At 47.7% G+C, this 9,036-nt stretch overlaps 1 long non-coding RNA gene across 3 annotated transcripts in view; it reads right to left on the reverse strand.

Annotated features, from left to right (window-relative positions):
• The window catches only part of LOC144763224 (uncharacterized), a 497,352-nt gene that overhangs the window by 35,274 nt on the left and 453,042 nt on the right, over positions 1-9,036 (reverse strand). The gene's annotated exons all lie outside the window — the stretch shown is intronic.

Below are 9,036 nucleotides of genomic sequence, written 5' to 3' on the forward strand. Positions count from 1 at the left end.
GGGGAGACTGCTGGCGGGACGGCTGCGGGCACGGGCAGCCAGAGCTCATATCGCTACTATACGGCATCATGATGGCACATGTGCTGTCACTGAGCGAGCCAAACAGGACGCCTTTGTGGCCTACTACACCTCCCTGTACGCGGAAGAACCTACCTCGGCGGAGGCGCGGGCATCTGTCCTTGCTGGCTTTGAGGGGACCCCCCTGACGCCGCCCCAAACAGCGGAGTTGGAAGAGCCCATCCTAGAAGACGAGATCTCTTTGGCTCTCAAAGACCTTCCCGTGGGGAAAACCCCGGGACCTGACGGCTTGCCGTTATCCTTCTACCGAGTCTTCCAAGCCCAGCTTCACCCTCAGCTGCTGAGACTATACAGCTCCTTCTCGGACGTGGTGGGACCGTCCTCCGACTTGGGAATGGCGGAGATCGCACTAATACCAAAGCCAGGGAAAGACCCTGCGCTATGTGCCTCCTATCGGCCTATCGCCCTCTTAAACACTGACCTGAAGATTTACACCAAGATCCTGGCCAAACGACTAGACCCATATATGCCGGGGTTGGTGAACCCGGACCAAGTGGGGTTCATCCGAGACCGACAGGGGGCCGACAACGTGCGCAGGCTGGCCCACCTGGTGGGCAAGGAGCGACACTGGGATATCCCCGCGTGCCTTCTCTCGCTCGATGCAGAGAAGGCTTTCGACCGGGTGGACTGGTCCTTCTTACAGGAGGTCCTCCGGAAGATGGGCCTTGGCCCCAAAATGATAGCGCGCGCCATGGCCCCATATCTGGGACCACAAGCCAGGATCAGGGTAAATGGCCAGCTAACTCCATCTCTGGCGATCCACCGAGGCACGAGGCAGGGGTGTCCGCTCTCGCCACTCCTGTTTGCCCTGGCAGTAGAACCCCTAGCGGCACTGATCAGACGGGACCCCAGAATACACGGCATAGCCCTCGGGGGGAGGGTCAACAAGGTGGCGCTCTTCGCGGACGACCTGATCCTCACTCTCACACACCCTCGGACATCTCTGCCGGCAGTTCACGATGTCCTCTGCCTCTACGAACGGGCGTCGGGCCTCAAAATAAATCATACTAAGTCTTGGGCGCTCAACCTCACTATGGCTGCTGAGGATGTCCTCTACCTAAAAGAGGCTGTGCCATATCAATGGGCGGAGAGCCACATTAGGTATCTGGGCCTCGCCCTTACTCCACACTTGGACTCCTGGTCTTCGGTGAACTGGACGGAATGCCGCAAAGCAGTGCTGGAGGATCTTCGGAAGTGGAAACCTCTGATATCCTGGCTAGGGCGCCTCAACGCAGTCAAGATGTCGATCCTCCCTCGCATCCTATATGTGTTCCAATGCCTGCCCACCCCTATTCCCCTGCACTGTATTCGGAGCCTCCAACGCGAGATCACATCCTTCATCTGGGGAGGGAAGCGCCCCCGGTTCTCGCAAAAGGTCCTCATGGAGCCGAGAGACAGAGGGGGCCTGGCGTGCCCCAACTTGGTGCATTACTACTGGGCGGCACATCTCCGCTTCGTGGTGGAATGGGGTGCACGCGAAAGTGATAAACACTGGTTTCATATGGACCGTGCGGTCACGGGCCGTACCATATGGGACCTGCCCTGGCTTCCGCGGGCGGCACGATCCAGAAGTGCGTAACTTGCAATCCCCACGAGAACGGTGCTAGATATCTGGGACAGCATAGCGGTGACAAGAGGTTTGACTTCGTTTCCGTCCCCGCACACCCCGATAGCTGGGAACCCGCAGTTCCCCCTGGCCCACCGGACTCGGGCGTTTGATAAATGGACTCAAGGGGACTGTAGAGTAGCTGGGGATCTTTTCCTTGAGGGCATGCCTAAACCTTGGAAAGACTGCAGGGAGGAATTCCGAGTGCCACCACAGGCTAGCCTTCAACATCTACAGCTACACCACTGGACTACCAGCGATGAAATGTATCAAGCAGCTACTCGGGCATACACGCCCTTTGAGAAGCTGGCGCGCTCACTCGGGGGCCTGAAGAGGCTGATCTCCCAAATCTATAGCATACTGCAGCACCCTACATTGGATCCAGCGCATCCCTATCAGAGGAAATGGCATTTAACATCGGGCACAGACATTGGCCCCTCCCAGTGGAGCAGATTATGGCGGGATATACCCAAGGTATATCGCAGCATTCCACAGAGGGAAAATGCCTACAAGCTACTCACACAATGGTACTACACCCCTCTTCGCCTTAGTCAGATGTTCCCCAATGCTTCCCCGATGTGCTGGAGGTGTAAATCTGCGACTGGTGACTTTGTGCATATCTGGTGGACGTGTCCGACCCTTGCTGTTTTCTGGAAGGAGGTGCTTAGCCACATCAAGGGGGTGCTGGGGTTCCCTTTGCCCGAAGAGGTGACCACGATCCTGCTTGGCATACGCCCTGCCGCGCTCAAGGCGCTTACCCGCGGTGATTGAATCCTCACGCTCCAAATGCTGGGTGCCGCCAAGCAGCTCATTGCATTGTACTGGAAGCGGATGGAGGCGCCACCTATAGCTTCATGGTTTGTGCGCCTTTGGCAGGTCCTTGCGATGGAGCTCCTAACAGCGCGGCTGCAGGCGCAGGCTACGCGCTTTAAGGCGGTATGGGAACCTTTAGTGCGACACCTCTGCTCTATAGAATATGCGCGATACATGCCCACTAGGCTCCGCACTCTGCACCTCTTCGAAGACGCGCTTGTCCCTAGTGACCTGGCCAGGCTGCACCCTTGACCTCCAAACGCAACACCACTGCGACCACAGTCACACGCGCCCCCGCACCAGCAGCCCTCCACCATACCGCCTATGCCTGACATTTTGCTCCCCCCCCCTCTCTGCCCCCACTTAGGATTCTCTGTCTTTCCTACTCTCTTTCTTCCTACTTGCCACTATGGCACTTGTTTCTCTTAGAGACGGTTACGCCCCGTTGGGCAGTTAGAGACAGACGGGCCATCTGCCCTTTACATATCCTACTTTCCAAAGCGGATAACCTCCTGCCTGCCGCAAACGCTTCGACACTGCATCTGCTAGCCGTGCGGCCGGCCCTCCAGGGAGGGTTGTAGGCAAGGCGCTGTGTTAAAGTTTGTTCTCCCGGCCGCTCTGGCGCCACACTCAAAGAACTGCATCTCACGCGGCCGGCCTCGATACGAGGTTGTAGGCTTATTGCTGTGTTTAAAATAAAATAGATTTGAATATAAAAAATAAAAAAAGTCCAAATCTCAATTCGATAGAGAATGCTGTATGCAACATATCTCCAGATCATCTAAGTGAGTCATACAGGGGATAACCAACGGAGGTCACAATCCTATGCACCATGACCCAATTGCTGAGACCTGAATATGGGAGGTAAATATACCTACAAACGACGGCGTTTGAAAGGACTAAGTATAGAACAATCCACCCTCCATGTGTAAAAACACTGTGGTCAATCGGCATAAGTCCTAGCCTGAAATGCTTGTATGTATAATACCCCCTCAACCTGCTACCGTTTGATAAACATGAGTAATGACCCGAATCACATTTAAAACGCGTCTATAAGTTATGACTACCCAACCCCACTTGCACATAGAGCAAGTCTCTAGCATCTAGTCGCCTAATGCTTGAAAGTGAGTACAATGTTCTTACTACGGTAGCTACAGATAACCCCACCAAGATTTTACACGGAAATAACGGCCAAAAGTTACACATAATGAACGCCGCAGTGACACACGTGCACATAGACCAAGTTGCCAGTAAAAATAGAATTATAGCCCGCATGTTCGAGTCCTGTCACTCACCTTGCCCGAAGTTAAATGCTCGTAACGGCGTGTCCGTCTTAGTTAGCGTGGACCGGAGAGAGAGGGAACGGGCATCTAGGGATTGTTTTTAAAGGGCCACTGTTTCAATGAGATATCGCGGTAATCGGCCGTAACCCGGAAGCTGGTGGCGGGAAGACAATAGACTAAAAATAAAAGACGCACTATACTACCGCCATGATGGGAGGAAACGACGCGAAAAAGACACAGATAATGAATTCACAGAGTATAACCTTAAACAAAGTGAAAAATAAACAGGGGAAGTACTATAAAAAATCCCTACAAGAACACTGGTTAGAAGAAACTAGTCCAAAAGATGTAACAAGAAAGCTTCGCATTAAGTCAAAAAAGAACCGGAAAGACAATAAACAAAAAAAGCAAGAAATAAGAGAGTGAGATATGTATATAACCCTACATCTAAACAGTACATCAGTTTGAATGTACCAAAGACTAGACCAGTTAATTTCAAAATAAGAGCTATATTTCAGAATATATGCATACTGACACTTATGTGAGCTACAACCAATCAGGAGTCTATAAAAAGTGATTATCAAACTCACATTAGATAGAAGATATATGAATCCAGTACAGAGAAAGAATAATCTATATAGATACAGGTGTGGGCGAAGAATATAATTAATTGGTGACATACCAATTAATTTCTTCATTAAGGCCACGTTTGACGCAATCAAGATGGAAAATCCAAAACGTTTCTCGTTTTTTGCGTGTAACTTCCATTGGCTGTCCTATTTTTAATTGAACCTTCTCGAGAATGGACCATTTCAATTCTTGTTCGCTATGATTCATGTCTATGCAATGTTGCACTAATGGTGCCAACGCCTTATTGGTTCTTATCGCAGATTTATGCTCACTAAAGCGTACACGAAATTCACGACCAGTTTCTCCTATGTAAGCTAATCCAGAACTGCAAAACAAAATATATATGACATTACTACTCCGACAGTTGGATAGATGGCGTAACTCAATTTCTTTCCCATTATAGACAATGACATCAGATACCATAGATGCATCACAGGCGTGGCAAGAGCCACATCTGTGATTGCCTAGTATCATGGGTAGACCTGTTATAGATCGTTGATTCTCATGCAATGGTTTCTTGTTTTGGTGTGTGTGAACCAACATATCTTTAAGGTTCTTGCTGCGTCTATATGCCAAGAGGGGCGGTGGTAATGCCGGGACATTGTCATCATAATTCAGAATCTTCCAATTTTTATTTATGACATTCCTTATTTTAAAATTGAGAGTCGAATGATTAATTACACATGTTATTCGGTCTTGTTTAGGACGGTTAGAATCCTGTAGTAGTGCTTGTCGGTCATAATATTTCGATCTCTTATAGGAGTGTCGTACAAGCCTGTGCGGATAACCCCTTTTGAGTAACCGCTCTTTTAGTGCATCACCATGTTTATGGAAAGTAGTCAAATCTGTGCAATTGCGGCGAATACGTAAGAATTCACCAAAGGGAATAGATTCCCGTTGGCAGTTTGGATGATAGCTGGTAAATTGTAAAATCGTATTCTTTGCTGTACATTTTCTGAACAGGCTCACCTTTAGGTATCCACTGGTACCATCGATCTTGATATCCAGGAAGTCCACCTGCCCTCGGCTATAATTCGCCGTAATTTTCAAATTAGGTTCACTGTATTTCCCACTCTCCCATGAACGTATTCGCTACACTAGGGGCACAAGATGCCCCCATTGAAGTGCCCTTAATTTGCTTAAATAAAGATCCATTATATTCAAAAAAATTATTCATTAATACCATCTCAAGACATTGCAGGATGAAATTGTCTGGCCGATTGTCTGGGAATCTTTGCAGTAGGGCTGACACCGCAAGTAACGCTCGACACTGAGGGATGTTGGTATATAACGCCTCAATGTCGAGCGTCACCAGGATGTCAGTCACTGGATTGAATGGGATTCCCTCTATTTTATTAATAATGTCGCCAGTGTCACGAATGTAGGAGGTATATTGATGTGTTAAGGGGCACAAAAATGAATCCACATATTTGGATAAGGGTTCAGTGCTTGAGCCAATAGTTGATATTATTGGTCTCATGGGGGGATCAATTTCTGACTTATGGGTCTTTGAAAGACCGTAAAGGGCAGAAGTAACTTGCCAGGTCTTGTTAAGGAAAACATATTCATCATCACAGATGAATCCATCAGAAAAAGCAGCAAGTGTCATGTCACGAATCTGGGCATTAAGTCTATCAAGCTCTCTGCGCTGTGCTGGTCTGTAATGGTCAGTTACGGCCAGCATTGCAGTCATTTTTGGTCATAGGTACCTTTATCAAAGATGGCGATCCCGCCACCTTTATCACAAGGTTTAATAATAAGAGTGGAATCCTCTCTCATTCTCTCCAAAGACGTGCTTTCTACCTTAGATAAGTTAAAAGGAGGTTTGTATGAATTGTTTATAATACGAGCGGTGTCACGAAGTTCACTTTGTTCAAAAATACGCACCTCGGGGCCCACCATATCCAATGTGGGTGTGAATGTGGATGGAGGTTTACACCTGGATAAGTTATTATCTTCCTCCATAGGGGCCCGGTCACAAAAAAATCTATTAAGTCTAACCTTCCTAAAGAAGGCAAACAAGTCCTGATGTAATTTAAATTTATTTATGCCAGTGCTGGGAACAAATGACAAACCTCTACTTAACAGTTGTATATCCTCGGGTTTCAATATGGTAGATGACAGATTGTAGATGGGTAAATCACCATCAGAATGGGTAGTAGACATAGACATGTTATCTACCATCAATACTGCTGGTTGCGGGTCCTCACGCATTGTTGAGGAGGTTGAGGGATCATTTGTTGCTGGGCGCCCTGGTCCTGCTATCTTATGTTCCTTCCTCGATATTGGCCCCTGGGTAAAAAAACCCTCCCATGGAATGTTCTTTGGGTAGATCTGCCCCTAAAGGGTCTTGAGTTATATTGTGCACTGCCTGAGTCTTGATAATTATCACCATCCGAGCCAGTTGAGCCCGTGTCGGAGAAGTTAGTGTATCTCCTACGTTGGTACCCATTGTAGTTGGTATTATAATTACCCTGTCCTCCGTCATGATAATAGGTAGAGTTGAGATATGGGTAAATTTTTTCTTTGGTAAACCATCTGACATCTTTTTTTAATTTTTCTGTTTTCTTGTTTGTGAGATAAATATCAAAGTCTTTCATTTCCGTTTGAATTTTTTCAAGACTATTCTTTGCTTCATCAACTGCCGTAGAGGTGTTTAATTTGGCTTCTAAATCACTAATTTCTTGCAAAAGGGTGGATGCTATCTCTTTTGCTGTTTCAATGATGAGCATCATCCAGTCCCTGGAGCAGCAGTTGGAGATGAGGGACCACCGCTCCAGGAACTTTCTGATGTCAACAAATAACGCAGGAGCATTACGTACTCTTAGTCCTGTAGGAATGACGCCTTCCTTAAGGTACTCGAACATATAGAATGCATGGGACTCAATACGTTTGAGTTTTTTACGCATATTCAATAAATTCTGCCATTCACTATTATCCAAGTGATTAGAGGAGGCAACACCTGTGTCTCCAGTGACTCTACCCGTTAGTGAATTAAAGTCATCGTCTGTGAAGCCAAAGGTTTGGAATTTATCCATGATTATTTTGTAGTGGAAATAACTAGTAACTAGTGTTCTAATCAGGCATGAAGCCTGACTGATCTGGGTGGATCAGGTGTGGAAGATGGGTTATTATTCTGCTAGCTAGGAGTTTTGCTAAAATCTTTGCTTCCACGTTTAGCAGCGATATTGGGCGGAACGAAGCGCAATCTGCCGGTGGTTTGCCGGGCTTCGGAATTGTTACAATCGTTGCCGTCCTTTGATCCAAAGGGAGCTCAGCAATTGTTAAACATTCAGTGAACATTGCCAGCAATGGCCCACTAAGTGTATCAGACATGAGTTTGTACCACTCTATGGGGATTCCATTAGGACCCAGAGCTTTCCCCGACTGTATCGTGTTTATGACCCGCTGTATTTCATCGGTTGTGAGGTCTGCTTCCAGCTCGTCCACTGCCTCCGGTGTTAGTGTTCGAGTCTGGATTAGGCCGTGCGAGGCTCGTGCCTCTTCTGATGTCACTTCCCTGTCTGGGGTGTATATCGTTTCAAAGTGATCCGCCAAGGTCTGCACTATTTCTTCAGGGCGCGTCTGAGTGATGCCCTCATTTGTGCACAACTGCTGTATTCCCTTAATACCTCCCTCTTTCTTATCCAGCCATGCTAACATTTTCCCTGCCTTGTCTCCCAGATCATATTTTCTGTGCTTGGTGGCCATTATATTGTCAATCGTCTGTTGTTTCAGGTGTTCCTTGTGTCGCTGTTGACGTAGATGCAGTGTGTGTGTAGTGTCTGGTTGGGGATCAGCCATGTGGGCTACATTCGCTTCGTGTAGTGCTAGCTCTAGCTCCAACAGTTCCCTTTGTTGTGATCGTTTGTGTCCAGCAATGGACGTTATTGCCTGTCCCCGGAGTACCGTCTTGTACGCTTCCCAAAGAACGGAAGGCGATTCTACTGATGTTGTGTTTTCGTCCAAATAGTGTTTAGTCATTTTCTTAAGCTCTTTTCTAATTTTGGGGATCTTGAGATAGGTAGCATATATGGGGTATATTCGTTTTCGCGATTTCTCCTGCGTGGCCAATGTTAGCATCATCGGGGAGTGATCTGATATCCCCCTGGGGTGTATATCTATTAGTTCGATGTTGTGTAGTCCATTACTTAGCATCAGAAAGTAGTCTATCCTCGAGAGACTGTTGTGCACCGCAGAGTAATAAGTGTATTGATTCATGGCGGGGTGTATGTGCCTCCATGCGTCTATCAATCCCATCGCTTCCAGGAATCCCCGGAAGTGGGATGGTCCAGGTGAGTGGGCCCGAACCGGGAATCTGTCTATCGTTGCATTAACCGTCGCATTGAAGTCTCCCCCTATGATGATATCCCCTGTCGGTAAAGTCAGGAGAAATTCTCCCAGTGCTGACAATACGAATGTGTGGAGTGCTGGCGATATGTAAACCGACACTATGTTCAGGAGCCTTCCTTCCCATTGGCCCTGGATTGCCGCAAAGCACCCCTGTTTATCCACCCTAGTTTCCAGGATGACGAACGGGGACGACTTTTTAACTAGGATACCTGCCCTCCTCGAACCCGATGTAAATTCGGAATGCACTGCCATTTTGTAGCCTTGCCTGTCTAG

Source organism: Lissotriton helveticus, chromosome 6 (assembly GCF_964261635.1).
Source record: "Lissotriton helveticus chromosome 6, aLisHel1.1, whole genome shotgun sequence".
NCBI classification, from domain to species: domain Eukaryota; kingdom Metazoa; phylum Chordata; class Amphibia; order Caudata; family Salamandridae; genus Lissotriton; species Lissotriton helveticus.